Source organism: Varroa destructor, unplaced genomic scaffold, assembly GCF_002443255.2.
Source record: "Varroa destructor unplaced genomic scaffold, Vdes_3.0 BEIS01000003.1, whole genome shotgun sequence".
Lineage (NCBI taxonomy): Eukaryota > Metazoa > Arthropoda > Arachnida > Mesostigmata > Varroidae > Varroa > Varroa destructor.
The window spans coordinates 19,708,618-19,731,437 of NW_019211456.1; the positions used below are offsets into that span (position 1 = coordinate 19,708,618).

General features: G+C 39.5%; 1 protein-coding gene and 1 long non-coding RNA gene across 8 annotated transcripts in view; one reads left to right on the plus strand and one right to left on the minus strand.

Moving 5' to 3' along the window:
• The window catches only part of LOC111247049 (uncharacterized), an 88,128-nt gene that overhangs the window by 58,777 nt on the left and 6,531 nt on the right, over window positions 1-22,820 (minus strand). The gene's annotated exons all lie outside the window — the stretch shown is intronic.
• Window positions 19,354-22,820, plus strand: part of LOC111247251 (uncharacterized) — a 22,736-nt gene continuing 19,269 nt past the window's right edge. For 2 of the 7 annotated variants that reach the window (XR_002672043.2, XR_015322715.1), the window contains exon 1: window positions 19,392-19,773. This is a non-coding gene — a long non-coding RNA (uncharacterized LOC111247251). Of the gene's footprint in view, window positions 19,774-22,820 lie in introns of all 7 variants that reach the window. The other 5 variants (XR_015322713.1, XR_015322714.1, XR_015322716.1 and 2 more) reach the window with 5 other exon arrangements.

The following is a 22,820-nucleotide window of genomic DNA, read 5'->3' on the forward strand; positions in this document are numbered from 1 at the left end:
TGCTCCCTAATATTTAAGTCAAAAGAATGATTTCATCCCGGCGAGAATATTTTGGATATCACAAAAGTGTGTATTGGATTTAGCAACTAAAAACACTATCTGTTCTTGTTTTTACTATTCTGATACTACATCCTTTTAAACATTGTATCATCACAAAAACTTTCACGTACTGTGTATAATAATAATGCCATTCATAAGTTCGTGGGGTGGGGGGGGGGGGCATTTTGATACATGATGACCAATTTAACGACGTTATTCCACTACGAAGACTGACAAAGAGACAAATTAGACAACTACATCCTAGTTATTCGTCCGTCTGCTGTACGTAAGCATTTGTATAACGGCTTTGCCTGGAGTGGTCCAATTGGATAATCTACTCGTTCAATTACTGATCGAGGAAGACTGCTATAAAGAGCGTGCCGTGACAAGGGGTGACGACGTTTACGCGGCACCGCTAATCACGTTAGAGAATACGCAAAGGCGTCTCCAATATCAATAGACAATAAGAAAGCACATTTCAAATGCTCGGAAAAGTTCCTCGAATGAAACAGTCTCCAATGAACTGTTTAGAGAGGGATAGCACTTGGCCGCCAACTAGAGTCCCGCGGCGTACGAATCTGCCAACTTAGGCATATGCTCTAAAAGACATATATATAATGGGGAACGCATCGATTCATATCGACCACAGAATTATGAGGAATACAATTTGCCCTCTATGAATACAGTATATCAACTACCGAATTATTTTAGCAACAGATAACACGACTAGTAATCGCTTCCGATATAAACACCGAAAATATTCAAACCAGAATTTGCCTGACCAACCGGCTGGCCTATAATTAGTTGACTCAATTTTAGACGTTTAATTATCTGACGTTAAAGAGGATAATTTTGATGGATAAGTTTTTTATAAGCTGTCATACTGCAAAGGTCAGATAAAGACTACAACGAAAAAAATAATTGCAAAAAAGAAACTTCTACTTGCAGACTGCCAAGGCTGTACACTCAGTGACATGACGACTATTATAAAACGGAATTGTGGTACATAACAAAATTATAACTGATTTCCGAGTCGTTCTCAGGTTGCGTAAATTGTAAAATATAAGACAAATTATCTTGAGCTGCACGTCTACAGCTCTGAGTTTGCAGAGTGGATTGCGTATTGCGTGTATGTCCTGCAACACGCGATCTTTGAAAGAATCCTGCTTTAAAGTTTACTTTATAACGTTTTGTTTACTATGGTAAAATCGTTCAGCACCTGGCCTTTTTTCTATCTATCGTCAACAGCTGCACAACGTTCCCCCAGTCCGGGATTTGACGACAGAATATATGACCTTCTTTTCAACAGAGTATATACCCGGATAAGAAGTGAAATTGTATGGGTAGAAACAAATCTTTTTAGTAAACAAAAGAAGTGGACGCTTTACTTTAATAGGTAAAATTGACGTCATTGTCCAGCAAAGATAAGAGCTGTTACGGCAAAGCTATACATAAAGATGACTGGGCACACTCAATATATGCCCAATTTTAACAGTCAACGTGGTGAGGATCTAAGGTAAGTGCAAAAAACCTGTTTGGCCTAGTAAAAAGCCGGGGCATTATTAGAAGTCAAAGCGATCGACACCCTTCTTGAAAGCACCAATTCGATAGGTGAAGAGAAGTAGGAAACCAAATTATTCTCGACAATCCTCAAACAGAACAACACGGTGAAGTTATGAGAGAGAACCATTGTTTGCGAATCGTCTGAGAAGAATTAAAAGATCAGCAAATGCAGGCTGACTATGGAAAAGATCTACGAGCCTAAAGTGAAACTGCTTTCTGTTTTCTGCAGGGAACCTTGCTGGCCGTAGATACACCTTCCCATAAGTTCTTCCCACTAAGAAAAATAACGATTAGATGTAGAGAAACCGGGCCGACTTGGAACTAATTCGTGTTTATGTGTAAAAACAAATCGTTTAATATAAGGTGGATAGACTGAAATTTCACGCTTACAACTCCTTCATGTCTCTCTCAAAATTCAATTCTAGCATCGAACAGGCCTCGTATACTGTTAGGGCACCAACAACTGTCCAAAGAGTTTTTCAGGATCATTTCAGATCGAAAAATTGGGTCTCGAAAAAAAACTGGGTCTCGAAAAATTGAATTTCACGATCAGACTACTGACGAGAATTGGGCTGACACTGCTTCAGGTAGGGCCTGTGACCCACGTACCGCGTTAGCTAAGAGTAAGTAGTCTCGCTAAACGCGCACACTCTAGCTGCAAAACCTAAGACTCTGTTGTTAGATAGTCAGTAGGCCGATACAGGTTTTCCTCGACTAAGTAAGATCCTCGTTATTTAATTGATAAGGAATGACCAGCTCGAGTCTAGCTGCTAAAGCTTTTAGTTTCAGCAAGCAGCTGTCTATTTTCACTCACCGATATCATTAGCAAAAAAAAAGTCGCATGGACATTAATCAAATCGGCACTAGAAGGCAATCTGTTAAACTAGCATGGGAAAAAATTGAGCTAAAAAGATACCGACATCCTGCTATAAGGCAAAGTCACTCTGAGTAAAATTTAACTCAAATAAATCCTACTGAAAACGTGAGCAAGGGACTTGGGTCTACTTAAGTCACTATATTTCTCTTAACCGCACAAAAGCGAGCGCTGAAGATTTTGTTCGTGGACGAAGGCTCTGCGGGTAACAGGGTTTATACTACGTTTAGTTCGCGCTTACTAAAATAACCGCCACGAAAAAAAATGCTGTTAGTTACGTCTTTTTATTTGCGACGATTTCAATATGTGGGCTCCCGCCCCAGAGCTATGTTAAACGAGAAGGGCTTTCGTCGGAAACTTTCCAGCAGGTAACGATCGTTATCTTCAGTCATACGTAAAAGGGAATCACGCTATTAGGCGGGTCCAATATGGTGACATCTGACAATTCAACAGTCGATTCCAATTTGTTCAGAATTCGTCCGTTAACGTTTCAAAATTTAGCAAAGCAGCGAAGTTCAACATTAATTGGCAGTCTGTAAACGGAGGTTCTAGCTCAACACAATGACTGGCAAGATTGATCCGTGTAGATGGTGAAGCAGCAGTTGCAAGAGGTTCTTGAAACTAACCTTGCCAGAATTAGTAAACTAATCATGACCCTATACTAATATACGAACGATTGTAAATGATACACCATAAACCCATGAGCTGTCTCGGATCAACGAGTTCTAAGTTATAATTGTATCTGACTTTTTCGGCTCATTCTATCGGAACGTTGTTCTCCGATATATCGGATAGCTCGATCTTTCCTCGTAAATCAATGGCAGTAACCTCTTTGAAGCGTGTCATGCACGTGTTAGGCACTTTTACAAAGTTGTAACAAGCTGAAAAACATCAAGTTCATGTCAGACCTGGTGTTTGAAGTCCACTGCATAAATACAATGGTCCGGCTAAAAATGTAATCGTTATAGGCTGGAAGCAACATCGACCCGTGAAGAACATGACGTCTCAGTACAGCTGATCAGATTCATAATCCTATCGTTTACCACGTTATAATCCGCGCAAAATGCCCGCGACACAGTAGGTAGGCATATGGCTAAGTGCCCTTGTTTCGCCATGCCGTAGACTGGGTAGCGGCAACAGAACAATGGAAGATAAAAGAAGATTAGATATACCCTAAATACATCTGAGGCGCGCACGTTTTCAGAGTGTATACAGAGATTCTATGAACGTAATGTTATTTAGGTCGGCAGCTGGTACCTACAGGAGGTTCAATAACCTAGAGGCGAGCAAAGGCAAAAAAGTAGTATATTTAAGTTATTTTAGCACTAATAGAACAAAACTATACCTAGATTATTTGTGTTTAGAAGTACAATTGCCGTATGAAGTTAAAAAATGCTTAATTTCAAGATCGGTGTGATCGATCGAAGAAACTGCCCAGGTACTCCGGCCCAGCACCTGACGTTGCATGGTATTTAAATTTTATTGCATTACATTTGCTACAGATTCACGTCGCCTCTGCTACAAAAAGCCCACATAATACGATAAGCGCGTAATAAAAGATAGCCATGTGTATACACAGTCTGTAGAATTTCAAAACTTAATCATTGCTCCCATTAGTCGTACTCAATCCAAGGGAGATTAACCCGAGAAGATTGAGTATATGGAGTGGTTTGTCCTTTTAACCGACTGTAGAGCTGGACCTCCCCGATACCCAAAGTAATATTCTATATGAATATCGGCAAATCCGTATAATGGTAACGAGTCGCATTTCCTGCCCCATGTGATACCTATAATGAGATGATTAGTATTTACGAGTTCGTTATTACGTTAGCGAAGCCTTCGTACTGTCCGGCTGTCGAAAAGTACCGTGGTTGTAGAAGCATGTAGACGGGAAAAGCACTTCGGGGACTGCATTTAGAAGCGTGCGTTGCGACGATCAAACAGCCAGGCTTTTCGAATGAAGGGATTCTATGGACGGTTTTCAATCGCCGAATCTCCCATTGCCGCTGTGGTGTTGGCTTGATAACAGTGACTGGTTTGCTCTTCCTACATCTTCTTATATGTCTTTACTTACCTAAGTAATTATGTATTGCGTTCCAGAACCCGTAACCGTAGGTCTAAAGGGGTCAGCCACGTATTATCCAACGATATCCGTCGTACAGCTCGGCTTGCAGCCTATGAGAAACAGTGGCTCCTTCTTTTTAGAGGATGTTAGAGATTGTTAGCCAATATAATGTTACTAATATTAATAATGCGTCCGACATTTGACGGCTGATTATATTGATACGTATCATCGATCTTTTGTTAGCATACTTGTCAGTATCAATGAGGAAAGGTCTTAGATGGCGAATAAGGCCAGGTTTCGGCCGTTAGTTGTCATTTTCGTTTTATCTATGCGGTACTATTTTTCTATGTCCGTTGCTGAAGCGATGATACAAAACCGAACTGCGTCCATCTAAGATTTGTCGTAGCTTGAAGGTAAGATGATGTTCAACGGTCGAAAATCGAAATTTACCCCTATTTCAAAACGTTCAGGTAGTAATTGTACTAATCTGAAAGCTGTTATGGCAATTAGTACATATCAACATCAGAATATTCGTATTGATATTGACTAGGGATTCTTGTAAAGTAGCTACTATTGGAATAATTGCAAATGGGAGCAGAACTTCATTATTTTTAAAGTAAAATCAATAAGCTAAAATTACTATGATTTTGACTGTATGTGCGTGCACGACGTAGGTCAAAGTAAAAGAGAAAGAGAGAGCTAATTAAACAGAAAATTGAGTGTAAAACCTGAACTGATCTAATATGATGGTCGGCTGTTATTCTAGGAAAATTTGCATTTTATAGATTTTTTTTGTTTATGTTTAAAGCGCATCGTGTTTACGTATGTCATTCATGTCGATAGGCGTTATGGGTACCACCTAAGTGTGAAATAAATAATGCACACATAGTTAAAGGAAGCAACAGCCCCTTCGTATACATAGAAATTTAGGGGCTCACGCTAACTTAACGGTGGCGCATTTAGCGCATGCGCAACCCACGTGCCGGCGCTTACGCATCGATAACAAGATTATTACGACCCTATTACAAACATATACATTCTGGTAGCTATAAACAGGAATCGGGGTCACATATCATAGCTTAAAGTTATCATCGTTAGTAGAAAACCAATATCATGAACATTTTGGCTCAGCTCTGACAATAGAATCGATCAGTAATCTGCTGTGGAGCGATTGTGAGACAGAAAGTTTTAATAGCATTACAATGTGTGAATAGAATTAACGTGTTTACAGCAGATTTGTAAAGGGCAACGTTTCCATTACTGCCAGTCAGTCCAGAGTCCGGACTTTAGAAACGTGTGAAAAAAATTGCAAGAAGTGAGAAGACTGTCCTGCCGCTGCTGCTGCCGCCGCCGCCGCCGCCTATAGGTACGTATTGATATGACGGACAAAATTCTGACCAAAATGAAGATGTCCGCTGCGAAATAGTGGGCTCCACTATCCAGGACTACATACAACATATGCAATATGACTTTATCGGCTAACGGCTGGAGAGAGGACGACAGTTTACAGTTGCCGACTGATATTGAGATGGATATTTTTGTGGTCCCCCATAAACACACATACTATTGACATGAGCTATTTAGGATATTTTTTAGAGGCCAGTTTTCTGTTATAGTGAATAGATTTTTTTCACTCTTTGCTGACTCATGGCGCGAATTAAGCAACCGTGTATCACTGGATTCCTACAAACCAAGACCGATATCGAGTATATGCTGTAGAACGGCACGGGTGACCAAGGCCCGACATCGAAGTGTAGTTGCAGTATAATTTCCGTTGTAGCGTACATAGACATCAGATGTCTAGTGAAGTTCGGACATTTGCAACGTCGGTGCTATCCATCGAGGAAACTCACAATCAAAGTGAACGACAACGTTCTATTGCGGACGCCGCCCAATGGTAATCTTCACAAAAAGTTAGACTCACAATGATAATGATGAATGTTGACGCATCAGAAATGTCACGAAATAAAATATAGCCAGGATCCGAACGCAATCCCCGGCGCCCTAGAGCCAACTCATAAAAAGTCGCCAATGAACCCATTGCCGACTGACGAGAAAAATATGCTGACATAAGCAAAATCTACTACTTCAATTTGATGATCATTTAAGATCTTCTGGGACAAAAATGAAAAAGGTCTTCTTAGGGTGGGTCTCCGGTGACCAGATTTATTATATTATTATTATTCGATATTACATTATTACGGTATTGTAAAGGTTCCATAAAATAGATGTTTCTGAAAGAAAAAAACTTAAGAGCTAGTCTTCTGATATGGCGCATAATTACGTAACGTTGTTACTTTGTCACTCAGAAATTGAGAGTGTCACCGACGACAGAGCTCATCGTGCCTATATTTCATAATCAATACATTTACTAGATAGCTAGTTGATTCTTAAATTGATCGTGAAGTTTTTTTAGCATACCTCTCAATAGCGGCTGTGAGGAATGGATTGATACCTTTAAATGCGACTTCAGACAAATAGATAACGCCAGTCAGGAGAAAAATAACTAAGCACTGAAAACGGGCACTCAGATGCAATAAACATCTACATCAGATGGTTCGGACAATACTTCTGTTGTCGCTGAATGTTCATTAAAGGATAAAGATCGCTGTTTAACATGAGCAAAGTACATAAGCTTCTAACTTTACTTAACACGGAATTCAGTATCTTGCGATTACGCTGCTCGAATTGTTTTACGAGTAAGAGATTTACCTTTTTTAGTACATTAAATAATAAGCGCAACATTGATTTTACGTATTTAACTTAAATAGGCATCCTTCTCTACTTCCAAGGCAAGCAAAGATCGAGGAAGAAGATTATGGCCGTTAAAGTACTAGCGTTGCCTACCGGGTGGGCTTTGGTCAAAGCCGTTATATGCACTATCACTAGGATATCATCGCTGCCTATCGTAGCCTGCTTTATTTAAATTAGCTGTAGTTGAGATTTAGCGGATCCCACTACTTCGCGCAATGTAGACCTAGGACTAAGCTTTGTCTCAGGCTTCATCGATGCAGTTGCGCGGATCCCTGCCGAAGTACAACAGTAACTATTACCCAATTCAAAAGGGATTATATAGGAACTCAAGATAACTATGAAAACTCGGAAGAAGAAACACGCTGGGCAGCAGTCCACCCTTGGGCTTCGTTGGTTTTATTTTCAGGGCATTTTCAATGATGTAAAAAATGTAATGCACCATGCATTTAGAATAGAGCATTGGTGCAGGGAGGCTCATATTTCTATTCATTGTTGCGCTGCATTGAGGTTAGCGAGTGTCTACGGGTTACCATCGTACCCGCAAACAGCGGTGCCTTCTCTTATAGCGAAATCGCAGTTGTGTTCCACGGACATGTCCTACACATCAATGCAGGCTAGCTACTGGACTTAGAACTCACGCATACCGCCATTAGGTAACCTTTTCTAGGCACTTTTTCTGACACGGGATTGAAATGGCTACCACTTGACATTAGCCTACACGATAGATGTTGCGCCCTCAACTCTGTATCTGGGCGTATCAGCCTGCAGCCGTTTCTTTGGGCCCTATTTCTTTCTACATTTTCCTTCGATCAGAGGACCCAATTACCGCCTGGGATCAGGCGGTAAGTTCACTCTGACAGCTTTAAACGCAGATCCTGCGGGATAGAGGCTTCTAGATAGAGGAATCTTAATCTATATGTATTGACGTCAGTTAAAATACCCGTTTCAGAAATTTGTTCATCAAAATGTTTACTATCATTACTTGCTGACCGTGGTCTTCTGATGTTAGTAAAACTTACCTAGAGGCTTTATGCTGTAATAGACCCTTATTTCTTTTCTGAACTTCATAAATTCTAACAATCAGGACAGTTACCCCTGCAAAGTTTTAATGATATCGCAAGCATGTTCAGATTAATTTAATAAAGCAAATTCAGAAAAAAACGTTGTACAATATATTTCATCCGGTGGCTTTAGAATTGTCATTATATGAGGCTTTCTGATGGATCTGCTTTACTAGTGAAATGTAACCAAAAACTAGAACGGTTCATTAATATTATCAACGGCTGCGGATGTCACTGACAACAGCCTCACTCTTACTTAAAATCACAGACCTCCTCACGCAAACGCTGGAACTCTCAGAGGATCGGTAGTCAGATCTGTTTATATTCAATGCACCCATAACTAATTCACATTGACTGTTATATGTACTCGGCATGCTATATTGACGTCGTCAATGGGACAAAATGCAGACCACCACGGCACTTTTTCTTTAGAGAGAATCACTTTTAAAATTTAGGATAACCTTAAGCAATCTGTCATGATTGCATGAACACTCTGGTAGGTAGAACATTGGTCACGATTCTCTCTGTGTATATATATAGATATATATATATATATATATATATATATATATATATATATATATAGATAGAGAGAGGAGAGGGAGAGAGGGACCCTCTTTTAGCAATTTAAGCACAGCAATTTCCTTTCGAGATAATAGATTTTCGTTATATTTTGAGGTAGCTAGAATTGAGTTCCACACATAATGAGTCGATACTGAAGTATATTGCGCGAGATAAAGTGCCTCTGTTGTATAACCACCAACTGGACTTCGTCCAGGAAGCGGCAGCATAATGAGTAAGACTCACTTTGCTCAAGTATTGGTCAAAATATCGGTGAAGCATATGCGTATCTCCAGCCTTAGTAAAGTTCGTACTACGCAATTCGACAAAAGTTGATTAGAATACAAGTATTTTTATCGAAATAGAAAGCTCCGTTAAAGATTAATCTTTGAAATTAGCAGTATGACTTTTTTTTCTAGAAGTAAATCATAAACGGAAGAAAGAACGTCATGTAGGTTTATTATGAACAATAGAATTATGTAATATTGTGCCTTTGGCTACCAAAAACAAATGCGTTTTTCGCGCGATCCACGTTATTCCCAACACAACAACAGATTAAAGTGTTCCTTAAAACGTTTACCTCGCTAGCAATCTTATTATTTGCTTTTGTGTTCAAGACAAGCTCCTGGCACATAGGGTCTAGTCTCAAACCACACGGCCAGATTCTGGCGCCAGCGTAAAGCCTCCTTGATCAGGAACAGCGCCTCTATTTCTTCTAGGTCTTGGAACTCGCAGAAATTGAACAGCCACGTTACCACACGTTGACAGCAAGATTAAGAAAAGCGCCACTGCACAAAAGATGGTCACCTCGATTCCTGACCTTGTATTAGCGTGTTCACGGTTGGTATCTTTCGATTGCTGCTGGCCTTCTCTCTGGCTAATAGTGGGTCGACGACCCTCTTTCGATGCTGTGTTAGCATGGCGTGTACTCTCCTTGCCAATAAGGACAGGATCAGGACTCTGCTGCATTAACGCGTAGCCAACATACATGAAACCTAGGGCCATCACCAACATGGCGACTATATCCATCGTCATACCCATAGGGTCTAGAGGCTGAATAGCAGTGCCAACAGGTAACAGTTGGGGACGCGGTACTAATGGCGTTTGTGAGAACGCTCGTTCAGAGGGTCTCGGAGATCCCAAAGGATGAAGACAGATTTCACATAGATGATGATCTCGTGCTGTGAGCCATTGATCCAAACAAGATTTGTGCAAGTGACCCATTGTACCGGAACATCGGCACGGTGAAACAGTGAGATTCTCGATGCTCGCGCCCGCTAAACAGATGCGACATTGTAATGCGTTATCTACATCCTGAGCTTCTGTTATCGGTATTGAAGCCACATTACATTTAGTTGTGTCATCATTTAGCGCGTTATGATCGCGGATGTTGTTTAACTCTGTACCCATCGTTCGTTGTTATCGGCGAAAAATGTTGGTTAATTTTATGACTTTCGGTCAACGAACCAGTCTCCGCTATAGCATATAGCCCGTTTGGCGTTCAATCTGAATACGATCACTCGTGTCATGGACTATGCAAACCGTATCAGCTGGACGTCGGAGTTGGAACCGTCAGGTTCTGATGCTGATAAAGCATGGAGTAACCTGGGTTCTCGTTTGTTAGAAGGCAGCGTTTGCTGCGCTGTTCTTATTCATTCAGAAAAGCGCCAGCCTTATGTAATGCGTGATCAAAAATGACATTTATTACAGACAGAATTAAGTTATGCAATCTTTCGTTTTGTGAGTGTCTCACGACAATTTTCGAGATTGTACCTTAAACGTTGCTAGATTATGTTCCGCAATGCAAAATGGGGAAAGACATCCTGATATTTTGAAAGAGTTCTTAAAAACTAGATCTATTGTATGGTGAACAATTCACAGACATCGGCGTCTCCTGATAGCCCCTCAGACCTCTATGATGACTTAGTGATTAAGCACCACAAGCGGTCACAGGCACACTTCATCTCTTGCTAGGAGCTAGTCATGCGATCGAATGCTTGACGGCGTTTTTGGACGTAAAATTCGAAACATATTAAACCTTAGCGCACTGTTCGGAGTCAGCTGTTAAGGCTTGTCTTTTAAAACACATTTTATACCTTATCTCATACTATCCCCATTATTTCCCTTTAGCAATAGTAGACTAATATTTTGCATTAGTAAGATGCATTGTTATATAAAAAAGAAAAAACTAGATTAGTCATAAGCCATTCCCACGATACGATTTTGCTTTTCGGAGTGCTAACACGTACAATACTATCTACTCTTACAACTACATGCTTACCCTTTAAAATGTGCTTATTAGTACTGAATTTTAATTTATTCTAATTTTACGTAGCTTAGGGTTCGGTTGTACAAAAGTTTTCCTATATAGACTTACGAATTATTTCCAATTCCATAAGTCGTCCTAAGTATCTTACGTATCCAATGGCTGCAGGTATTCGAAATTAGGTATCTTCATGAGTCTCTACAGTCCACACGGCTGCTGCGCAAGTAATTGTCCTTTCGCCATGGAAATGCGGTTCTTTTGCAGATATTTTCGACTTTTATCGGTGGGATAATGAGAAAATTTGCAAATAAATGGCTTATTTATATTTGACTTCGACAGGACAGGGCTTAGTAAAATAATGACGATCTACTGGTATGACATAGCTCTCGTTAGTGCTTGCCCTCTATTAATTTACTGGGTAAAAAAAAGTTGTTCCTTTCAAGCTTTTGTTTTAGCCCCTTAGAACTTATTAAACAAGCGTACTAATAGTACCATGTTTAAGCACTACTCCCCGAATATTCAATTTTGTCAAGTATAGACCTTTTACTCGTTACATGAATGAGGCTGATATTTATGCAATTTACAGCTAGAATTAATATTTTTAATCGAATTTTCCGGAAATAATTTCGTAGAAGCCTCCTATCTTATCTTTTATAGGATCGTTTCTGACATGAACAGTCGACAAGCTTCAGTTCTTTTTGGCCGTCTGGAGATAGTAAGTGTATGCCCGTTATTTAACTTCATTTGAGCAAGTTATAATATTGAAATTTTATACCACTATCGATCATGGTGCCGCGGGAATTATTTATGTACGTTTTGCGACAAACAAACGGTGCTTGGATCCATGACGGAAAAATCAGTCCGTTTTTATCGATCGGCTAGATATATTTTGTTGGGGCAGGACGTTTGTGCTGTCCCGTGTAGAAGTTCTTTGGTCCACATACTTTTTTAATTAAATTTAGGCTTGGGATTTCAATATGACAGTCTTCTCCGTCTGTTAAATTAAGGACCCGTCTAATAAAAATTTGTATTTTAAATAACGAGATTATTAAATGAGAAAATGTTAAAGGGTATGCAAAGCTTTTTTCTATCGAGTGTGGAGCCAATACATGTAAAGGTAGTAGTAGTAGTAGTAGTACCAAAGATGATCACTGGAGTCATACAGTTATCTTTTTTTTACAAATTGTTACAGGGACTCTTGTAACACCCTGTGAATTGCTGACGTTGTCCGCAATGTAATGTCCTGTAAATCTTCCTGTTACGGGAACTTCATGAATATTTTTTCAACACCGACATTACAGATGCCAATGGATTTTTTACAAGCCCTCATAACGACATCAGCCGTGTCGGTATCTAATAGGGCAATGCTAGTGAGGGTCTAAGACCCCGAAGACATGGAGTTCTGGTCAGACTTTGAAACATGTCCAGCCAGTTAATTAGTAGCCTCCGTAGGATGTAACGAGATCAAAAATAGAAATCAAATGTTCTATTATGAGTACAGGTGCGTGCCTTTTAGGACTTGCCCTAAGCATTCGAGTTACATCAGCCCTTTATATCAAGATAAAACGAATAATTATCCTATGAATTGTATAGTGAGCCACAACTCACATTCGGCGCCAGCCTTTACCGAAAAATCCGATTTGCTCTGCGGAGTAGCACAGATATCTGAAATAGATGGATCAACACCTTTGCATTGGCTAATAAAGCCTTATATAAAATTTAGCATGTTAACCACATTAATAACGCAGATAAATAGTAAACAGACTCCGATGGGCGTTTGTTCGATTCGCTAGAAAACGATTGATGCAAACGTTGGCCCTGCAGTCACCCGGAATAAATCAGTTGGTACTCCTGCGTTTGCGTCCCTCAATTCAGAGAAAAATGACGCTTTCAGACGGAAACATGTGCTCATCCGATCACTGACCTACTACGACTATTAGTAAAGTTCTATAACATCGATTCATTCTTCGTATAGGTTTGAGTAATGCCTGAAATTCGCCGAATCTACGGTACTCGAATAAATGTCAAAATTGTCAGAGCTCGGATCAGATGAGCTCAGATCAAAACTGTCAGATGTTAGAAACGTATATTGCGCAGGAAAAGTGCGTCTAGAGAGGACAACTGGTAATATAAAGAACTATTATATACGAACGAGGGAGACGAATATACTGTTCAAACTATTACAGCCAAAAAATAACGTGTTTCGAGCCAATATTTAGTTAGTTTACGTATCATCTCATGGCTATATTGGCATATACCCGGGTTATACTTCGGTAACTTAATTAACTGCTTAAATTTATACGAATCATTGCTACTTTTCCAGCTTGATCGGCTAATGGAGAATAAAGCGTAGTTACGCAGCCAAAGCTAAAAACTAAAAAATGTACAACGGATACTACTTTCTATACATGTAGCACACCTAGAGCTGCATTCTACATGCATAGATCTCTATACAGAATGGAGCTTTTTAGCATCATAAGTTGAAATTCGCTTAATTTTTGATGTTGTTGTATCTTAAATTGCGGCACATCAACGCCTGGTATCCTCTTACTCGACGTAGACTTTCACGCGTGCAGTATTGATTACGGAAAATGCGACCTCAATCTACCTATTTACCGCATGAAACATGTGCCTAAATATAACTACCAATCTGAAGATTCGATGCGGCCTAGAGTTACAAACGAGGTTGGAAATTCTTAATGGGACACCAACATTATCTTGTGGATTTCATATATTTTGCAGTGCGAAGTATTGTTGGGTGCACATTTTATAAATTGAATAGTACTTTCCGTGTAGGCGATTTGCGCGCGAGATTTCAAACATCAGAAACAACCGTTCGATTACAGTCTAATGTAATCACGAACAAGGCGGAATGCTATGCATCTAGTCAGCTTTTTGTTTCTTGTACGTATTTGTATTAAACAGATGCATTTCAATATAGGCCTGCTTGAAAGACAACTTTTTCGATTAAATGACTTAATAAGGGGTGTGATAGATCCAAGAAATTTGCCCCATCGGTATTTTTCAGTTGTTTACCCTAGTCCTACGGTTGCTCATCGCCTCAGGAGTTCGTATTCCTTTTCCTGGAAATGTTGGATAATAATGTCTTGCTTTTCATTTTTTTTACGCGTCCAATTCTGAAAGCCAAAGACATGTCCATAACAAGTTCTCATGTTTCGATATTCCTCAGATTCCAAAGAGTGTAACATTGAGAAGAATCATCCGATAGATAGCTGTCGGTTCCTTCATCTTTTGTGCACACGCATGAGACCTTATTTCAGCATTTAGTGTTCAAAGTATACCGTAATCATTCACATAACATGTGCTTAGTTAGCCGACGGTGGGCTTTTTCAATGCCGCTTGCTTTCGTCTGTCAACAAGCCTTTGAGCAACAGGTCTAAAACTGGGCCAGTAATGTTTTTCTAATTTCCTTTCTCACAGTTGAGACGGCTTCAAGGTTTGTGGACGGTCGTGTGCTATTTCGAAAGCTAAGAACTCTTCTCATTTCCCGTCAGAAGATAGGTTATTCCCGACAGAGTCGTCTGATGCAATTGCCCATTAAAACACATATCTTAAGACGGCAGTGTCGCATCATGCTAAGCTAAGCGCTGGGGATCACATACTCGTTTACGTGGAACATGAAGTAATATGTCTATTCTTTACGATATCCAGATCAATGATGAGGTTCTACGATTCGAACCTTGCTTACTAATAATCGATAATACAATAGGTTATGCGAACAATGACGCAGCTCTAACTAAACGAATGGAGGTTTTTACTAGACGTAGTTCTAGACGTTGGAAACCTTGTGAGGGGTCCCAAAACTGTCCCGTACTCTATCAATAGAAGCGAAAAGCTTGTGCACCTTCTCTTCCACTTAGACCTTATACGATCTTGTACGAATTATGTCGCGAAAAGAGGATTCTGGGATGATCAAGTCTTTTTATGGATCGAATGGAACACCATAGGTAATTTAAATCCACTATTTACGACAAAATAATTTGGCCTGTAATTAAATGAGCGCTGGATAGTTAATTGTGCTTCGCGGGCCATTGGCCATCTTACAAGTGCAAATAGTTTCTTGGGCCTTTTCTAGCTTGTTAGACATTCACTGCTGTCATCGTATTACGAAACTGATCGTATAGATGGGTAGAAAGTGACGTGAGTGAAAACGGCCAACAAAAAGAGGATTAGCGTTTTGAGAACTGAGGTCACATGGAGTCATCTAGACTGACTATACCATGATGGAATGTATAAGATGCGTCTGACGAACAGAACAAATCGTGAGAAAACAAGACGCCCTGGTAATTACACCATATATAGTTTTTTTCTGCCGGAACAATGGAGCTCAGATACTTCACCTCATGCTAGCCATTGGAATTTTTTCTGTGCCGAAAATTTACGTTTTTGGCTTTTGAGGTCACACAGTTCTCGCACTTTCTACGTGTAATCCGTGTTTATGTGTTATAAATCATATGCTATTTTCCATAGCTACTCTTGAAAATGGCCGTCTCCGTCATATCGTAGACAAATGTTCTCTAAGCGAAATGTAACGAGCTCGTAACGGCCAAACCCAATTGCCATTACTGCAATTATTAACTGCAGCATGATAGCCAATTGTTCAGCTCTGGTACTCGAGGAGTTCTTTTTTTACCAACTTTCAGAACTGCTATTATCCACTGAAACGAGACCCAGTAACAAAGACTGAATGTGGCAGTACCGATGGCAAAGGATATCAGGTTAATCTAGATCGTTTCACAAATGAATCCTGTTTACTGAAATATCCTATTGTTTTTAGTGATCTTCTCCTTACGACGTTCGATGGCTACCACAGTAAAAATGTGCACTCCTTTCTTTTCCTGTACCAGCCTTGTATCAATTATAGTTATTTATTTGTATCGCTATCCACCGGTTTACTTACCGTATTTTTCCGCATGACCGGCCGATATCTGTCCGATCGTTTGCAGGATATAATAGTTTTTATGTATTGTTGTATATATGCGGCTATAACTAGAGAATTTGCCAAAAATTGCCACTTATCACTATTCACTTTATCTCTCTTTGATCTAAATGATCATTATCTATATATTTTTAACCTAATCGGTAAAACTGACCATCACATTCATTTAACAGAAAACCAGGTTAGCTTTGCCTGTGAAAAATACTAATTATCTTCGTTAGATGCTTAAAGTAGTACAGGATTAGTAATCATGTATTCCTGAGGCAACGGCAGCCGAGTTTGCGTAGGGCTAGTTTGTTAAGGCCGTACTGGATCCTAATTTACCGTCTGCCACGAAATCGGAAGATCATTTGCGATGTGTGGTTTTAAACAGTCATAGATATTCATCTTTGGGACGTGTATAACGATACAGCACAAGATTAGGATCTTTGATAAGGCCTATTGTGCTACACATATATATATATATATATATATTGCGGTCACAGAAGCTTAATACGGTTGCTGTTTTTGGTAATCCCGACTATTCTTTCATTAAAACATGCGGAGCTAGAAGATGAGGTAAACTTCGTAGAGAAACCCTTCAGCTTAACGCATAATTGAGGCCAATGTAAGGCTCCCAGGGTGTCATCTAGCGACCAGCCCTCAACTTCATTACCTCCTTAGGTCAACTGTTAAGCTGAACTCAGTAAGTGCCAGGTGCTTCTAGGATACTTTACAAAAAAGTTACATGATTGCTATATATAGAAAGGGTTATATGATTGCTAAAAATAGTAATTGAAAGTTTCTGATCGCGACTACAGTAAAGTGCTTCGAACTACCACATAATGCCTGTCGTCTGAATTAGATTACCTCTGTGTTCCATACCAAGTTCAAGGTGACGACTGCCACAAGTTGTCTAGTCAGAACTTCTACCAGGTAGAAGCAACTGTTCTCATAAATGACCTACTGTATTTAGGGACAGGTGGACAGTCTATCTTTGAAACCGAGCGTAGACGTACTTCGTTCTGTGCCAGATGCCATAAGCGTCTGTTAACCTCGAAGTAATAAATAGCGATATATTATATTGCATTGCGGTTAGGGACGATACGGTTTGAATCACGCTTTGCAGTGGACCGGTTATATCCTACTTGATTAAGTTATCGTCAAGTAACGTACGAAGTAATAGAAAGAGTCGTAAAGTTTAATGCCATCGGTCGTACTGAATGTAATGGGCATGTTACTGGGTTTCTTTACCACAAACTCAGACCCACTGCCTGTGTCCAGCACCCCTGCATATTTGGTGATCTTAGGAAGCTCTCACCATACAGTGTTACCCCCGTTGTGATGGTTTTCCGAAAACTATTTATTTTTATATGTAAATTCAATTACCCTCTTTTGAGATTTGGATTAATATTCTTCTACTGTTGATTAATGCTTAATTTTAACTAAAAACGTTAATTTTATATTTAATCCTATTCAACAATATATATTTATCTAGAGAGAGAGAGAGAGAGAGAGAGAGAGAGAGAGGTGGAATAGGAAGTCGGGTTATCGTGATTTGGGACTTGGGAAATGTGGTCATCAGTTGTTCTTGTTTCACATTATCATCTGTTTCTACAGCAACAATTGCATGAACGCACCGAGAGGCCTGCCTTGATCAAAAAAAAAAAACATTTCATCCGAACGCTCTTCCGTTCCGTATGCAAATTGCATGTTATCAACGATGGCAAGATAATAGCAGGATAACCTCTACCAATTTACAGGACGACCTTTATCGATGCCGTGACGATATAGTAAGACTATCGAAACCTGCTTCTCTGGCGCGACATACGTTTTACTTTCTGTAAGCAGAAAATTAAATTATAAGTAATGCGTTAAGTGGATTGCTACCTGAGGACCATTTACCTTCTTAATAAATCGCTAGTGACGAATGTTCGGCTGGCCGTTCCTTAATTTGACACACGCGGGTTTTTACACCCAATATACCCTATGCAATCCAAATATTTGATTTACCAATATGATGCTCTTAATCTTGATTTGCTCTAACCGACATTTTCCATATAATTAAACGTTTTAATTTCAATTAAACAGTAACCAGTGACGTTATAAAACTGATATAAAAATTAATTGATACAAACTTCCAAGCCCTCGTAGTTTAGCAAACAATTTCTCTTTCTAATTCTACTCGCTGAGTGACGTCTCTTTTACATCAAAAGAAGTTTTTCCGATAAAGCCCAGATTGAGCTTGCGACTCGAATTATATTTGCTGTCATTATACATAGTTGCTAATGTTTAGCAGACTTAAACATTGATTTTTGGTATCTAGTAAGGCACAAACAAGTTACATGTTAAATGAAAACAAGGCCTAACAAGAGTTTTATTGTAAATTTGGAAATGCGTAAGGCCACCTCTGTCTAATTGATCCCTAAAGAAACGATTGTAAATAGGCACATTTTTTCTGAATAGATGATTTAAAAATACCGCCATTCTGGACCCTTAACCTTGTCGTTTCTACGCTGCAAGCGAACGAGCACGTACCTTATGTATTTATACATGAGACGAATTTTTCTCTGTTTAATATGCATCTGTGATGGAGCACTAGCCCGTAGCATCGTTAAGTCAGAGTCAGGTTTTAGAAACGACTTTGGCGAGACTCCTTTGTCCTTGGTGTATTTTTTAAACACGATCATCCACACTACACCAGGGTCCGTCCATTAATAGGCGGTCAGCGGTCATGTGTTCATACCTCGGTCGCACAAAATAGCACACCTCTATATACAGCTGGTGCTGTACTCTTTTATCTTTGTTAAAACGTACTTGCTAGCAACATTGTCCGTAAGCGGCTGTTTCTCTTTTCTCGATGGAACCGAACCCATATAAGCCCTAGTACGCTTAGACGCTTGGCACTAATGCACGCAGAACAGTGTACACAATAGTTTCACTTGAAGCGGCACTTAAGCCTGAAGTTTATCAACCAACAGTTAAACTTCTGCGCCGGCCCTACATGTTATCAGCTGCCTCCTTTGAGACAAGGACTCATACATAATGGTCTCCTTCTGGCTTTCTACTTTCATCGTTATTATGCGGTTGTTGGTACAACCTAGTATTCTCGATAACAGACACAACTGATGCGAAAAATGTGTAGAGCAGACGTCGCTTATTAAAGGTAGAGAACGAACACAGCTCAGCGTCGGGCCGCGTGCATTTCAACCCACTCAAAAAGCGTTACTAGATAAAAAGGTTTCAATGCGGATGCTACGAGAAGAGATATAGTTTACCTCACGCTTGCCCACGCAAGACTGTAAGTAGTCGTTCCTCTTTCCACGCACAGACTCAGAAACGCGTCCGGCTACACTGAATACCTACTCTCACGTAGCGTCGACGAAATTTTGCATGCACAAATCATGGCATTGAGTTCTCTGCTTGTGTTGAGGGGCCACCTTCCGCCGTGCAAGTGGCGCGCGACAGAGGAGGCAGACCCAGTTACGACCACTGCCGATATCACCAACCCATCTTTAATTTGATTGTCAGGGCGGACAACGATTCTTTTATCCACGGAAGTGACACCGCCCAGTTGTTACAACCATGAAACGTCATCGGAAAAGATGACAGAAGCAAGAAACTTTGCCATGTCTTTTAGCGCTTCCCAAGGTAAGAATGCCAAGAACAAGAACGATCTCACCTGTAATAGTCTACACAACACTAACACCGTGCGGAAAACACCCAAATCAGAACCGAAAACACGAGTATACATTGTGTGCATGTATGCGCTCACATAAATATTTGGATAAGTGGAAACTTGTCTGTAATAAGTGGATGTTGACTGAAGATCAACCTACCTTTGTCAATCCTAATGATTCGCAGCTACGATGAATGCAGTATATTGAATTTTGCTCGTATCGAACGACGCTCACGTTTTACCTGTACAATTTTACCTACCATTTAAGTTCGTGTGCTCCAAGGGCGTGCCGTTTACTGAGTAAAGGATTTTAACATTTGCGCTACGTATCCCCCGGGTCACAAAAGCCCCGCGAGTTGTTTGCATGCAGTGTTCAAATTAGTAAAACTGCTTCTAATAAATTGGATATTGAAGTGTTATTTTTAGCATATAATTATCTTTTGACACGGCAGGTTTATTAGGCGAAAATAATTCTCCTATCGATCACTGCCACGTTTCGCTATAACTGCGTTGAGCTATGTAACTATATTCGTAGGGTCACAAAATCTGTGGTCTGAGCGTGCCTGAACCTGAGCCCCTTTGGCCTTGGAGAGACTTCTGCATATAATCAGTAAATCTGCTGTAAAAAAACTCTATTATACGAGTTTTTAGAGAGATTTTAAATAATTATCAATAGGCTGTCTTCAGCTATCGCAGTGTACAAAAACAGAAATCTGGTGATTCTGACACTATCAAATGACGCATGGTAATGGCATGCACACTCTGGCAAGTAGATTGTTTATGATAAAATATTTTGGCGATCCAATATGGAATCCGTGATTGCAGCTAGCAATGACTAGAACTTCTCAGTTAGTGCCCCGCAAAAAATTTTCTGTTGCACAAAGGAAAACATAGAATTATCGAGGGTTGCCGGGTATAGGGTGCTTGTGATCATTGTATGGCCTTCTGTATCAGTACGCCTTAAGCTTGCTTTCGCTCCAGGTAGAACCACAGTGCATCAGCAGCATTAAAGCACTGATCTATTATTAAGATAGATACAACGTCACAAAACAGATTTCGTTAGATCTTCGTTCAGCTTTGGGATACAATTATATTATTGGGTCGCTGACAGATAAGGGGTATTTTTGCCACCGCAGCGGCCATTCTCACCACGCCACATACGGACCTTGATGAATGGCGAACTATTGTCACTGGGTAAGGCTAAAGTCTTATTTGAAAAGAAAATCTTGGAAGAAGCTTTTCTTGACAGTATGATCGATATACCAGCAGTAGATAAACGACATTACTTGTTGGTGTAGCTTGAATATATACTGGTACATTATATATCAGTATCTCATAACCGAAACTGCCAGACTGTGTTATATCTTAGCTTTTAAAGATAAGCCAATTAACTAAGTGTATATGTATGCTCATTTTAGAAAAATATAACCATTATGAGCCTAGCAGCGACGTATATTATCTTACACGAAACTTTTATTGCTATAAACTGTAATAAAATAATCTTGCCTTCTGAAGCGCTTACTAGGTATGTTCACTGGACACATTCTGATATAGCCTAAACAGACCGCCTAACACATGCACTGATTGAAGATCCGAAGCAAAAGATTACGTTCAATTGAGATCGCGTCACAATTGCGGGGCAAATACCTCAAATTTCCTCAGTTCTAAGGAGTTTGAGAAACTTCTTTATTAGCACACGAACAATCTACTGTTTTTCTAGACTGAATGCGTGGAGGAACTGATCAAGCAGACACGAAACACATAAATTTTTTGTCGTGTTCCAAACAATAAAAAAACCTTTTCCTTTATCTCCCTTATCGAGATTTATATCGCAATATCATATCAGTCATTAAAATTCCGACGGGTTTGTATGTAAGAATAGTATACTGCTACCTAGCAGGTCTTCTGGCGTTTGCACTATTTTGAGAACATTAAGCGGATATATATATATATATATATATATATATATATATATATATATAGGACAATAACTCGACAGCTCTTAAACTTGTTTTATTTGTTTGATTTCTCGATGACTTGGCCTTAATTATACGCCATCTAAAATCTCAAGTGAAGCAAGGACCAAGTCTTCTATTTAGTTTAGGTTCTAATAGAATTTGAATAAAATCAGACATTGAAGATAAATATATACATTTATCGGTTAATAAATTGTTCAGATTAATTGGATAATCGAAACATTCGCTTTAGACATGTTAATTAAAAGCATTCTTAAACTTCTCATGATTAATTACACGGATAATTAACATAGATAACGTATATTGTATATATATATATATATTGTATATATAGCTAAACAGAGCACGTTCCAGTACGAGCTTAGCAGACGGCACGAAAAGGGTAGCCATTTCTAGCTCCTAGCACGAAGGGGAACAATAATGACCAAGACAGCACTTTGCTTCGATCATAACAACGTGGCGCAAGCTATTCTTACGAGGCTCACGGTCAATTATCGCCACAGGGAACCTTGAAGTTAACAGCTTCTTTGCTTCGAGCTAGTTGGGTATCTTCACATACAGCTGACTCATGAGTGGGTATAGGGGTTCAGTCAAAGGCACCTCTTAAGCCAGTATTTATAATTGAAAACAATTTATTAAGTAGAAAACAAGTTCGTAACAATTAGTCAATTGTAAGGCTTACTAAGAGAAGCGGATTTAGCATTTTCATAATGAAAATAATACAAAGTTAAGGTTTAACCACATAACTGGAGCACAAGGGCTGTAAGCAAAAGTGCAAACAACAAATTATACTGGGATAAATAATTGTGCTGTAAACAGATTTTGTTACCCGGTAGGCAGACGACAAGTAATTAATAATTGGAGAGTAGTAAATTAGAAAAATATAAATAAAAAGAACCGTGAATTTATTGGTACCAGGTTTACATTTACTATGACAAAACGGATTTTTGATCGGGGAAACCATGTTTAAAATCTGGCTGAGTTGTTATATGCGATACTGTGCAATTCTATGCAGAGCTTCTATGAAACCTAGAACTACCATA